The following is a 15565-nucleotide window of genomic DNA, read 5'->3' on the forward strand; positions in this document are numbered from 1 at the left end:
AAGATCTGGTCAACAAGTATGTGAAAAAGGCATCATCATGAGCCAGATCCGGGAATATCTCAGACCTAACCCAGACCTAACCGGTGTTATCCTTTGAAATATTGATCGAAACCAGGTATAATTGACTGCTTCAGTGTGATACCACATTACTACGTGATACAAGCCAGAAAAAACCCAGGATCTGGCCAACAAGTATGTGAAAAAGGCATCATCATGAGCCAGATCCGGGAATATCTCAGACTTAACCCAGACCTAACCGGTGTTATCCTCTAAAATAATCATCGAAACCAGGTTTAATTGACTGCTTCAGAGTGGTGCCACATTACTACGTGATTCATGCCAGAAAATACCCAGGATCTGACCAACAAGTATGCGAAAAAGGCAAAATCATGAGCCAGATGGCGGCATAACCGAGACCTAACACAGTCCTCACCGGTGTTATCCTCTTAAATATTCATCGAAACCAGGTTCAATGGACTGCTTCAGTGTGGTACCACATTACTACCTGATTCAAGCCAGAAAAAACCCGGGATCTGGCCAACAAGTATGTGAAAAAGGCATCACCATGAGCCAGATCCGGGAATATCTCAGACTTAACCCAGACCTAACCGGAGTTATCCTCTAAAATATTCATCGAAACCAGGTTTAATTGACTGCATCAGAGTGGTGCCACTTTACTACGTGATTCATGCCAGAAAATACCCAGGATCTGACCAACAAGTATGCGAAAAAGGCAAAATCATGAGCCAGATGGCGGCATAACCGAGACCTAACACAGACCTCACCAGTGTTATCCTCTAAAATATTGATCGAATCCTGTTTAATTGAATGCTTCAGTGTGGTACCACATTACTACCTGATTCAAGCCAGAAAAAACCCAGGATCTGGCCAACAAGTATGTGAAAAAGGCATCATCATGAGCCAGATCCGGGAATATCTCAGACTTAACCCAGATCTAACCGGTGTTATCCTTTGAAATAATTATCGAAACCAGGTATAATTGACTGCTTCAGTGTGGTACCACATTACTACATGATTCAAGCCAGAAAATACCCAGGACCCGGACAACAAGTATGCGAAAAAGGCAAAATCATGTGCCAGCTCCGGGAATATCTCAGACCTAACCCAGACCTAACCGGTGTTATCCTTTGAGATAATGATCGAAACCAGGTTTAATTGACTGCTTCAGTGTGGTACCACATTACTACGTGATACAAGCCAGCAAAAACCCAGGATCTGGCCAACAAGAATGCGAAAAAGGCAAAATCATGAGCCAGATGCGGGCATAACCCAGACCTAACACAGACCTCACCGGTGTTATGGTGTAAAATATTGATCGGAATCAGGTTTAATTGACTGCTCCAGTGTGGTACCACATTACTACATGATTCAAGCCAGAAAAAACCCAGGACCTGGCCAACAAGTATGCGAAAAAGGCAAAATCATGTGCCAGCTCCGGGAATATCTCAGACCTAACCCAGACCAAACCGGTGTTATCCTTTGAAATAATGATCGAAACCAGGTATAATTGACTGCTTCAGTGTGGTACCACCTTACTACGTGATACAAGCCAGAAAAAACCCAGGATCTGGCCAACAAGTATACGAAAAAGGCAAAATCATGAGCCAGATGGCGGCATAACCGAGACCTAACCCAGACCTCACCGGTGTTATTCTCTAAAATATTGATCGAATCCTGTTTAATTGAATGCTTCAGTGTGGTACCACATTACTACCCGATTCAAGCCAGAAAAAACCCAGGATCTGGCCAACAAGTATGTGAAAAAGGCATCATCAAGAGCCAGATCCGGGAATATCTCAGACTTAACCCAGACCTAACCGGTGTTATCCTCTACAATAATCATCGAAACCAGGTTTAATTGACTGCTTCACAGTGGTGCCACATTACTACGTGATTCATGCCAGAAAATACCCAGGATCTGACCAACAAGTATGCGAAAAAGGCAAAATCATGAGCCAGATGGCGGCATAACCGAGACCTAACCCAGACCTCACCGGTGTTATCCTCTAAAATATTGATCGAGTCCTGTTTAATTGAATGCTTCAGTGTGGTACCACATTACTACCCGATTCAAGCCAGAAAAAACCCAGGATCTGGCCAACAAGTATGTGAAAAAGGCATCACCATGAGCCAGATCCGGGCATATCACAGACATAACCCAGACCTAACCGGTGTTATCCTTTAAAATAATGATCCAAATCGGGTATAATTGACTGCTTCAGTGTGATACCACATTACTACGTGATTCAGGCCAGAAAAAACCCAGGATCTGGCCAACAAGTATGCGAAACAGGCAAAATCGTGAGCGAGATGCGGGGATAACCCAGACCACACCCAGACCTAACCGGTGTTATCCTCTAAAATAATGATCGAAACCAGGTATAATTGACTGCTTCAGTGTGGTACCACACTACTACGTGATACAAGCCAGAAAAAACCCAGGATCTGGCCAACAAGTATGCGAAAAATGCAAAATCATGAGCCAGATGCGGGCATAACCGCAGACCTAACACAGACCTCACCGGTGTTATCCTCTAATATATCGATCGAAACCAGGTTTAATTGACTGCTCCACTGTGGTACGACATTACTTCGCGATTCAAACCAGAAAAACCCAGGATCTGGCCAACAAGTATATGAAAGAGGCATCATCATGAGCCAGATCCGGGAATATCTCAGACCTAACCCAGACCTAACCGGTCTTATCCTTTGAAATAATGATCGAAACCAGGTTTAATTGACTGCTTCACTGTGGTACCACATTACTACGTGATACAAGTCAGAAAAAACCCAGGATCTGGCCAACAAGTATGCGAAAAAGGCAAAATCATGAGCCAGATGCGGGCATAACCCATGCCCTAACACAGACCTCGCCGGTGTTATCCTCTAAAATATTGATCGAATCCTGTTTAATTGAATGCTTCAGTGTGGTACCACATTACTACCTGATTCAAGCCAGAAAAAAACCCAGGATCTGGCCAACAATTATGTGAAAAAGGCAAAATCATGAGCCAGATGCGGGTATAACCCAGACCTAACACAGACCTCGCCGGTGTTATCCTCTAATGAATTGATCGAAACCAGGTATAATTGACTGCTTCAGTGTGGTACCACATTACTACGTGATTCAAACTCGAAGAACCCAGGGTCTGGCCAACAAGTATGTGAAAAAGTCTTCACCATGAGCCAGATCCGGGCATATCTCAGACATAACCCAGCCCTAACCGGTGTTATCCTTTAAAATAATGATCGAAACCAGGTATAATTGACTGCTTCAGTGTGGTACCACATTACTACGTGATTCAGGCCAGAAAAAACCCAGGATCTGGCCAACAAGTATGCGAAACAGGCAAAATCATGAGCCAGATGCGGGTATAACCCAGACCTAACACAGACCTCACCGGTGTTATCCTCTAAAATATTGATCGAAATCAGGTTAAATTGACTGCTTCACTGTGGTACCACATTACTACGTGATAGAAGCCAAAAAAAACCCAGGATCTGGCCAACAAGTATGTGAAAAAGGCATCACCATGAGCCAGAACCGGGCATATCTCAGACATAACCCAGACCTAACCGGTGTTATCCTTTAAAATAATGATCGAAACCAGGTATAATTGACTGCTTCAGTGTGGTACCACATTACTACGTGATTCAGGCCAGAAAAAACCCAGGACCTGGCCAACAAGTATGCGAAAGAGCCAAAATAGTTAGCCAGATGCGGGCATAACGCAGACCTAACACAGACCTCACCGGTGTTATCCTCTAAAATATTCATCGAAACCAGGTTTAATTGACTGCTGCAGTGTGGTGCCACATTACTACGTGATTCATGTCAGAAAAAACCCAGGATCTGGCCGACAACTATGCGATGAAGGCAGAATCGTGAGCGAGATGCGGGCATAACCCAGAGCTCACCCAGACCTAACCGGTGTTATCCTCTAAAATAATGAACGAAACCAGATTTAATTGACTGCTTCAGTATGGTGCCACATTACTACGTGATTCATGCCAGAAAAACCCAGGATCTGGTCAACAAGTATGTGAAAAAGGCATCATGATGAGCCAGATCCGGGAATATCTCAGACCTAACCCAGACCTAACCGGTGTTATCCTTTGAAATAATGATCGAAACCAGGTTTAATTGACTGCTTCAGTGTGGTACCACATTACTACGTGATACAAGCCAGAAAAAACCCAGGATCTGGCCAACAAGTATGCGAAAAAGGCAAAATCATGAGCCAGATGCGGGCATAACGCAGACCTAACACAGACCTCACCGGTGTTATGGTGTAAAATATTGATCGAAATCAGGTTTAATTGACTGCTCCAGTGTGGTACCACATTACTACATGATTCAAGCCAGAAAAAACCCAGGATCTGGCCAACAAGTATGTGAAAAAGGCAAAATCATGAGCCAGATGCGGGTATAACCCAGACCTAACACAGACCTCGCCAGTGTTATCCTCTAATGTATTGATCGAAACCAGGTATTATTGCCTGCTCCAGTGTGGTACCACATTACTACGCGATTCAAACCAGAAAAACCCAGGACCTGGCCAACAAGTATGCGAAAAAGGCAAAATCATGTGCCAGCTCCGGGAATATCTCAGACCTAACCCAGACCTAACCGGTGTTATCCTTTGAAATAATGATCGAAACCGGGTATGATTGACTGCTTCAGTGTGGTACCACATTACTACGTGATACAAGCCAGAAAAAACCCAGGATCTGGCCAACAAGTATGCGAAAAAGGCATCATCATGAACCAGATCCAGGAATATCTCAGACCTAACCCAGACCTAACCGGTCTTATCCTTTGAAATAATGATCGAAACCAGGTTTAATTGACTGCTTCACTGTGGTACCACATTACTACGTGATACAAGTCAGAAAAAACCCAGGATCTGGCCAACAAGTATGCGAAAAAGGCAAAATCATGAGCCAGATGCGGGCATAACCCCTGCCCTAACACAGACCTCTCCGGTGTTATCCTCTAATATATTGATCGAAACCAGGTTTAATTGACTGCGCCAGTGTGGTACGACATCACTACGCGATTCAAACCAGAAAAACCCAGGACCTGGCCAACATATATGCGAAAAAGGCAAAATCATGAGCCAGCTCCGGGCATATCTCAGACTTAACCCAGACCTAACCGGTGTTATCCTTTAAAATAATGATCGAAACCAGGTATAATTGACTGCTTCAGTGTGGTACCACATTACTACGTGATTCAGGCCAGAAAAAACCCAGGATCTGGCCAACAAGTATGCGAAACAGGCAAAATCATGAGCCAGATGCGGGCATAACCCAGACCTAACACAGACCTCACCGGTGTTATCCTCTAAAATATTGATCGAAATCAGGTTAAATTGACTGCTTCACTGTGGTACCACATTACTACGTGATAGAAGCCAAAAAAAACCCAGGATCTGGCCAACAAGTATGTGAAAAAGGCATCACCATGAGCCAGAACCGGGCATATCTCAGACATAACCCAGACCTAACCGGTGTTATCCTTTAAAATAATGATCGAAACCAGGTATAATTGACTGCTCCAGTGTGGTACCACATTACTACGCGATTCAAACAAGAAAAACCCAGGACCTGGCCAACAAATATGCGAAAAAGGCAAAATCATGTGCCAGCTCCGGGCATATCTCAGACCTAACCCAGACCAAACCGGTGTTATCCTTTGAAATAATGATCGAAACCAGGTATAATTGACTGCTTCAGTGTGGTACCACATTGCTACGTGATACAAGCCAGAAAAAACCCAGGATCTGGCCAACAAGTATACGAAAAAGGCAAAATCATGAGCCAGATGGCGGCATAACCGATACCTAACCCAGACCTCACCGGTGTTATCCTCTAAAATATTGATCGCATCCTGTTTAATTGAATGATTCAGTGTGGTACCACATTACTACCTGATTCAAGCCAGAAAACCCCAGGATCTGGTCAACAAGTATGTGAAAAAGGCATCATCATGAGCCAGATCCGGGAATATCTCAGACCTAACCCAGACCTAACCGGTGTTATCCTTTGAAATATTGATCGAAACCAGGTATAATTGACTGCTTCAGTGTGATACCACATTACTACGTGATACAAGCCAGAAAAAACCCAGGATCTGGCCCACAGGTATACGAAAAAGGCAAAATCATGAGCCAGATGGCGGCATAACCGAGACCTAACACAGACCTCACTGGTGTTATCCTCTAAAATATTGATCGAATCCTGTTTAATTGAATGCTTCAGTGTGGTACCACATTACTACCCGATTCAAGCCAGAAAAAACCCAGGATCTGGCCAACAAGTATGTGAAAAAGGCATCATCATGAGCCAGATCCGGGAATATCTCAGACTTAACCCAGACCTAACCGGTGTTATCCTCTAAAATAATCATCGAAACCAGGTTTAATTGACTGCTTCAGAGTGGTGCCACATTACTACGTGATTCATGCCAGAAAATACCCAGGATCTGACCAACAAGTATGCGAAAAAGGCAAAATCATGAGCCAGATGGCGGCATAACCGAGACCTAACACAGTCCTCACCGGTGTTATCCTCTTAAATATTCATCGAAACCAGGTTCAATGGACTGCTTCAGTGTGGTACCACATTACTACCTGATTCAAGCCAGAAAAAACCCGGGATCTGGCCAACAAGTATGTGAAAAAGGCATCACCATGAGCCAGATCCGGGAATATCTCAGACTTAACCCAGACCTAACCGGAGTTATCCTCTAAAATATTCATCGAAACCAGGTTTAATTGACTGTATCAGAGTGGTGCCACTTTACTACGTGATTCATGCCAGAAAATACCCAGGATCTGACCAACAAGTATGCGAAAAAGGCAAAATCATGAGCCAGATGGCGGCATAACCGAGACCTAACACAGACCTCACCAGTGTTATCCTCTAAAATATTGATCGAATCCTGTTTAATTGAATGCTTCAGTGTGGTACCACATTACTACCTGATTCAAGCCAGAAAAAACCCAGGATCTGGCCAACAAGTATGTGAAAAAGGCATCATCATGAGCCAGATCCGGGAATATCTCAGACTTAACCCAGATCTAACCGGTGTTATCCTTTGAAATAATTATCGAAACCAGGTATAATTGACTGCTTCAGTGTGGTACCACATTACTACGTCATACAAGCCAGAAAAAACCCAGGATCTGGCCAACAAGTATGCGAAAAAGGCAAAATCATGAGCCAGATGCGGGCATAACCCAGACCTAACACAGACCTCACCGGTGTTATGGTGTAAAATATTGATCGAAATCAGGTTTAATTGACTGCTCCAGTGTGGTACCACATTACTACATGATTCAAGCCAGAAAATACCCAGGACCCGGCCAACAAGTATGCGAAAAAGGCAAAATCATGTGCCAGCTCCGGGAATATCTCAGACCTAACCCAGACCTAACCGGTGTTATCCTTTGAAATAATGATCGAAACCAGGTTTAATTGACTGCTTCAGTGTGGTACCACATTACTACGTGATACAAGCCAGAAAAAACCCAGGATCTGGCCAACAAGAATGCGAAAAAGGCAAAATCATGAGCCAGATGCGGGCATAACCCAGACCTAACACAGACCTCACCGGTGTTATGGTGTAAAATATTGATCGAAATCAGGTTTAATTGACTGCTCCAGTGTGGTACCACATTACTACATGATTCAAGCCAGAAAAAACCCAGGACCTGGCCAACAAGTATGCGAAAAAGGCAAAATCATGTGCCTGCTCCGGGAATATCTCAGACCTAACCCAGACCTAACCGGTGTTATCCTTTGAAATAATGATTGAAACCGGGTATGATTGACTGCTTCAGTGTGGTACCACATTACTACGTGATACAAGCCAGAAAAAACCCAGGATCTGGCCAACAAGTATGCGAAAAAGGCATCATCATGAACCAGATCCAGGAATATCTCAAACCTAACCCCGACCTAACCAGTGCTATCCTTTGAAATAATGATCGAAACCAGGTATAATTGTCTGCTTCAGTGTGGTACCACATTACTACGTGATTCAGGCCAGAAAAACCCCAGGATCTGGCCAACAAGTATGCGAAACAGGCATCATCATGAGCCAGATCCGGGAATATCTCAAACCTAACCCAGACCTAACCGGTGTTATCCTTTGAAATATTGATCGAAACCAGGTTTAATTGACTGCTGCAGTGTGGTGCCACATTACTACGTGATACAAGCCAGAAAAAACCCAGGATCTGGCCAACAAGTATGCGAAAAAGGCAAAATCATGAGCCAGATGCGGGCATAACCCAGACCTAACACAGGCCTCACCGGTGTTATGGTGTATAATATTGATCGAAATCAGGTTTAATTGACTGCTGCAGTGTGGTGCCACATTTCTACGTGATTCATGCCAGAAAAAACCCAGGATCTGGCCGACAACTATGCGATGAAGGCAGAATCGTGAGCGAGATGCGGGCATAACCCAGACCTCACCCAGACCTAACCGGTGTTATCCTCTAAAATAATGAACGAAACCAGATTTAATTGACTGCTTCAGTATGGTGCCACATTACTACGTGATTCATGCCAGAAAATACCCAGGATCTGACCAACAAGTATGCGAAAAAGGCAAAATCATGAGCCAGATGGCGGCATAACCGAGACCTAACCCAGACCTCACCGGTGTTATCCTCTAAAATATTGATCGAGTCCTGTTTAATTGAATGCTTCAGTGTGGTACCACATTACTACCCGATTCAAGCCAGAAAAAACCCAGGATCTGGCCAACAAGTATGTGAAAAAGGCATCACCATGAGCCAGATCCGGGCATATCACAGACATAACCCAGACCTAACCGGTGTTATCCTTTAAAATAATGATCCAAATCGGGTATAATTGACTGCTTCAGTGTGATACCACATTACTACGTGATTCAGGCCAGAAAAAACCCAGGATCTGGCCAACAAGTATGCGAAACAGGCAAAATCGTGAGCGAGGTGCGGGGATAACCCAGACCACACCCAGACCTAACCGGTGTTATCCTCTAAAATAATGATCGAAACCAGGTATAATTGACTGCTTCAGTGTGGTACCACACTACTACGTGATACAAGCCAGAAAAAACCCAGGATCTGGCCAACAAGTATGCGAAAAATGCAAAATCATGAGCCAGATGCGGGCATAACCGCAGACCTAACACAGACCTCACCGGTGTTATCCTCTAATATATCGATCGAAACCAGGTTTAATTGACTGCTCCACTGTGGTACGACATTACTTCGCGATTCAAACCAGAAAAACCCAGGATCTGGCCAACAAGTATATGAAAGAGGCATCATCATGAGCCAGATCCGGGAATATCTCAGACCTAACCCAGACCTAACCGGTCTTATCCTTTGAAATAATGATCGAAACCAGGTTTAATTGACTGCTTCACTGTGGTACCACATTACTACGTGATACAAGTCAGAAAAAACCCAGGATCTGGCCAACAAGTATGCGAAAAAGGCAAAATCATGAGCCAGATGCGGGCATAACCCCTGCCCTAACACAGACCTCTCCGGTGTTATCCTCTAATATATTGATCGAAACCAGGTTTAATTGACTGCTCCAGTGTGGTACGACATCACTACGCGATTCAAACCAGAAAAACCCAGGACCTGGCCAACATATATGCGAAAAAGGCAAAATCATGAGCCAGCTCCGGGCATATCTCAGACTTAACCCAGACCTAACCGGTGTTATCCTTTAAAATATTGATCGAAACCAGGTTTAGTTGACTGCTTCAGTGTGGTACCACATTACTACGTGATTCAAACTCGAAGAACCCAGGGTCTGGCCAACAAGTATGTGAAAAAGTCTTCACCATGAGCCAGATCCGGGCATATCTCAGACATAACCCAGCCCTAACCGGTGTTATCCTTTAAAATAATGATCGAAACCAGGTATAATTGACTGCTTCAGTGTGGTACCACATTACTACGTGATTCAGGCCAGAAAAAACCCAGGATCTGGCCAACAAGTATGCGAAACAGGCAAAATCATGAGCCAGATGCGGGTATAACCCAGACCTAACACAGACCTCACCGGTGTTATCCTCTAAAATATTGATCGAAATCAGGTTAAATTGACTGCTTCACTGTGGTACCACATTACTACGTGATTCAAACCAGAAAAACCCAGGACCTGGCCAACATATATGCGAAAAAGGCAAAATCATGAGCCAGCTCCGGGCATATCTCAGACTTAACCCAGACCTAACCGGTGTTATCCTCTAAAATATTGATCGAAACCAGGTTTAGTTGACTGCTTCGGTGTGGTACCACATTACTACGTGATTCAAACTCGAAGAACCCAGGGTCTGGCCAACAAGTATGTGAAAAAGTCTTCACCATGAGCCAGATCCGGGCATATCTCAGACATAACCCAGCCCTAACCGGTGTTATCCTTTAAAATAATGATCGAAACCAGGTATAATTGACTGCTTCAGTGTGGTACCACATTACTACGTGATTCAGGCCAGAAAAAACCCAGGATCTGGCCAACAAGTATGCGAAACAGGCAAAATCATGAGCCAGATGCGGGTATAACCCAGACCTAACACAGACCTCACCGGTGTTATCCTCTAAAATATTGATCGAAATCAGGTTAAATTGACTGCTTCACTGTGGTACCACATTACTACGTGATAGAAGCCAAAAAAAACCCAGGATCTGGCCAACAAGTATGTGAAAAAGGCATCACCATGAGCCAGAACCGGGCATATCTCAGACATAACCCAGACCTAACCGGTGTTATCCTTTAAAATAATGATCGAAACCAGGTATAATTGACTGCTCCAGTGTGGTACCACATTACTACGTGATTCAAACCAGAAAAACCCAGGACCTGGCCAACAAGTATGCGAAAAAGGCAAAATCATGTGCCAGCTCCGGGAATATCTCAGACCTAACCCAGACCTACCCGGTGTTATCCTTTGAAATAATGATCGAAACCGGGTATGATTGACTGCTTCAGTGTGGTACCACATTACTACGTGATACAAGCCAGAAAAAACCCAGGATCTGGCCAACAAGTATGTGAAAAAGCCATCACCATGAGCCAGAACCGGGCATATCTCAGACATAACCCAGCCCTAACCGGTGTTATCCTTTAAAATAATGATCGAAACCAGGTATAATTGACTGCTTCAGTGTGGTACCACATTGCTACGTGATACAAGCCAGAAAAAACCCAGGATCTGGCCAACAAGTATACGAAAAAGGCAAAATCATGAGCCAGATGCGGGTATAACCCAGACCTAACACAGACCTCACCGGTGTTATCCTCTAAAATATTGATCGAAACCAGGTTAAATTGACTGCTTCACTGTGGTACAACATTACTACGTGATAGAAGCCAAAAAAAACCCAGGATCTGGCCAACAAGTATGTGAAAAAGGCATCACCATGAGCCAGATTCGGGCATATCTCAGACATAACCCAGACCTAACCGGTGTTATCCTTTAAAATAATGATCGAAACCAGGTATAATTGACTGCTTCTGTGTGGTACCACATTACTACGTGATTCAGGCCAGAAAAAACCCAGGACCTGGCCAACAAGTATGCGAAAGAGCCAAAATAGTTAGCCAGATGCGGGCATAACGCAGACCTAACACAGACCTCACCGGTGTTATGGTGTAAAATATTGATCGAAATCAGGTTTAATTGACTACTCCAGTGTGGTACCACATTACTACATGATTCAAGCCAGAAAATACCCAGGACCCGGCCAACAAGTATGCGAAAAAGGCAAAATCATGTGCCAGCTCCGGGAATATCTCAGACCTAACCCAGACCTAACCGGTGTTATCCTTTGAAATAATGATCGAAACCAGGTTTAATTGACTGCTTCAGTGTGGTACCACATTACTACGTGATACAAGCCAGAAAAAACCCAGGATCTGGCCAACAAGTATGCGAAAAAGGCAAAATCATGAGCCAGATGCGGGCATAACCCAGACCTAACACAGACCTCACCGGTGTTATGGTGTAAAATATTGATCGAAATCAGGTTTAATTGACTGCTCCAGTGTGGTACCACATTACTACATGATTCAAGCCAGAAAAAACCCAGGATCTGGCCAACAAGTATGTGAAAAAGGCAAAATCATGAGCCAGATGCAGGTATAACCCAGACCTAACACAGACCTCGCCAGTGTTATCCTCTAATGTATTGATCGAAACCAGGTATTATTGCCTGCTCCAGTGTGGTACCACATTACTACGCGATTCAAACCAGAAAAACCCAGGACCTGGCCAACAAGTATGCGAAAAAGGCAAAATCATGTGCCAGCTCCGGGAATATCTCAGACCTAACCCAGACCTAACCGGTGTTATCCTTTGAAATAATGATCGAAACCGGGTATGATTGACTGCTTCAGTGTGGTACCACATTACTACGTGATACAAGCCAGAAAAAACCTAGGATCTGGCCAACAAGTATGCGAAAAAGGCATCATCATGAACCAGATCCAGGAATATCTCAAACCTAACCCCGACCTAACCAGTGCTATCCTTTGAAATAATGATCGAAACCAGGTATAATTGACTGCTTCAGTGTGGTACCACATTACTACGTGATTCAGGCCAGAAAAAACCCAGGATCTGACCAACAAGTATGTGAAAAAGGCATCATCATGAGCCAGATCCGGGAATATCTCAGACCTAACCCAGACCTAACCGGTGTTATCCTTTGAAATAATGATCGAAACCAGGTATAATTGACTGCTTCAGTGTGGTACCACATTACTACGTGATTCAGGCCAGAAAAAACCCAGGATCTGGCCAACAAGTATGCGAAACAGGCAAAATCATGAGCCAGATGCGGGTATAACCCAGACCTAACACAGACCTCACCGGTGTTATCCTCTAAAATATTGATCGAAACCAGGTTAAATTGACTGCTTCACTGTGGTACAACATTACTACGTGATAGAAGCCAAAAAAAACCCAGGATCTGGCCAACAAGTATGTGAAAAAGGCATCACCATGAGCCAGATTCGGGCATATCTCAGACATAACCCAGACCTAACCGGTGTTATCCTTTAAAATAATGATCGAAACCAGGTATAATTGACTGCTTCAGTGTGGTACCACATTACTACGTGATTCAGGCCAGAAAAAACCCAGGACCTGGCCAACAAGTATGCGAAAGAGGCAAAATAGTTAGCCAGATGCTGGTATAACGCAGACCTAACACAGACCTCACCGGTGTTATCCTCTAAAATATTCATCGAAACCAGGTTTAATTGACTGCTGCAGTGTGGTGCCACATTACTACGTGATTCATGCCAGAAAAAACCCAGGATCTGGCCGACAACTATGCGATGAAGGCAGAATCGTGAGCGAGATGCGGGCATAACCCTGAGCTCACCCAGACCTAACCGGTGTTATCCTCTAAAATAATGAACGAAACCAGGTTTAATTGACTGCTTCAGTGTGGTGCCACATTACTACGTGATTCATGCTAGAAAATACCCAGGATCTGACCAACAAGTATGCGAAAAAGGCAAAATCATGAGCCAGATGGCGGCATAACCGAGACCTAACACAGACCTCACCAGTGTTATCCTCTAAAATATTGATCGAATCCTGTTTAATTGAATGCTTCAGTGTGGTACCACATTACTACCCGATTCAAGCCAGAAAAAACCCAGGATCTGGCCAACAAGTATGTGAAAAAGGCATCATCATGAGCCAGATCCGGGAATATCTCAGACTTAACCCAGACCTAACCGGTGTTATCCTCTAAAATAATCATCGAAACCAGGTTTAATTGACTGCTTCAGAGTGGTGCCACATTACTACGTGATTCATGCCAGAAAATACCCAGGATCTGACCAACAAGTATGCGAAAAAGGCAAAATCATGAGCCAGATGGCGGCATAACCGAGACCTAACACAGTCCTCACCGGTGTTATCCTCTTAAATATTCATCGAAACCAGGTTCAATGGACTGCTTCAGTGTGGTACCACATTACTACCTGATTCAAGCCAGAAAAAACCCGGGATCTGGCCAACAAGTATGTGAAAAAGGCATCACCATGAGCCAGATCCGGGAATATCTCAGACTTAACCCAGACCTAACCGGAGTTATCCTCTAAAATATTCATCGAAACCAGGTTTAATTGACTGCATCAGAGTGGTGCCACTTTACTACGTGATTCATGCCAGAAAATACCCAGGATCTGACCAACAAGTATGCGAAAAAGGCAAAATCATGAGCCAGATGGCGGCATAACCGAGACCTAACACAGACCTCACCAGTGTTATCCTCTAAAATATTGATCGAATCCTGTTTAATTGAATGATTCAGTGTGGTACCACATTACTACCTGATTCATGCCAGAAAAAACCCAGGATCTGGCCAACAAGTATGTGAAAAAGGCATCATCATGAGCCAGATCCGGGAATATCTCAGACTTAACCCAGATCTAACCGGTGTTATCCTTTGAAATAATTATCGAAACCAGGTATAATTGACTGCTTCAGTGTGGTACCACATTACTACGTCATACAAGCCAGAAAAAACCCAGGATCTGGCCAACAAGTATGCGAAAAAGGCAAAATCATGAGCCAGATGCGGGCATAACCCAGACCTAACACAGACCTCACCGGTGTTATGGTGTAAAATATTGATCGAAATCAGGTTTAATTGACTGCTCCAGTGTGGTACCACATTACTACATGATTCAAGCCAGAAAATACCCAGGACCCGGCCAACAAGTATGCGAAAAAGGCAAAATCATGTGCCAGCTCCGGGAATATCTCAGACCTAACCCAGACCTAACCGGTGTTATCCTTTGAAATAATGATCGAAACCAGGTTTAATTGACTGCTTCAGTGTGGTACCACATTACTACGTGATACAAGCCAGAAAAAACCCAGGATCTGGCCAACAAGAATGCGAAAAAGGCAAAATCATGAGCCAGATGCGGGCATAACCCAGACCTAACACAGACCTCAACGGTGTTATGGTGTAAAATATTGATCGAAATCAGGTTTAATTGACTGCTCCAGTGTGGTACCACATTACTACATGATTCAAGCCAGAAAAAACCCAGGACCTGGCCAACAAGTATGCGAAAAAGGCAAAATCATGTGCCTGCTCCGGGAATATCTCAGACCTAACCCAGACCTAACCGGTGTTATCCTTTGAAATAATGATTGAAACCGGGTATGATTGACTGCTTCAGTGTGGTACCACATTACTACGTGATACAAGCCAGAAAAAACCCAGGATCTGGCCAACAAGTATGCGAAAAAGGCATCATCATGAACCAGATCCAGGAATACCTCAAACCTAACCCCGACCTAACCAGTGCTATCCTTTGAAATAATGATCGAAACCAGGTATAATTGTCTGCTTCAGTGTGGTACCACATTACTACGTGATTCAGGCCAGAAAAACCCCAGGATCTGGCCAACAAGTATGCGAAACAGGCATCATCATGAGCCAGATCCGGGAATATCTCAAACCTAACCCAGACCTAACCGGTGTTATCCTTT

The sequence above is a fragment of the Colletes latitarsis genome, chromosome 2 (assembly GCF_051014445.1).
Source record: "Colletes latitarsis isolate SP2378_abdomen chromosome 2, iyColLati1, whole genome shotgun sequence".
Classification (NCBI taxonomy): Eukaryota; Metazoa; Arthropoda; class Insecta; order Hymenoptera; family Colletidae; genus Colletes; species Colletes latitarsis.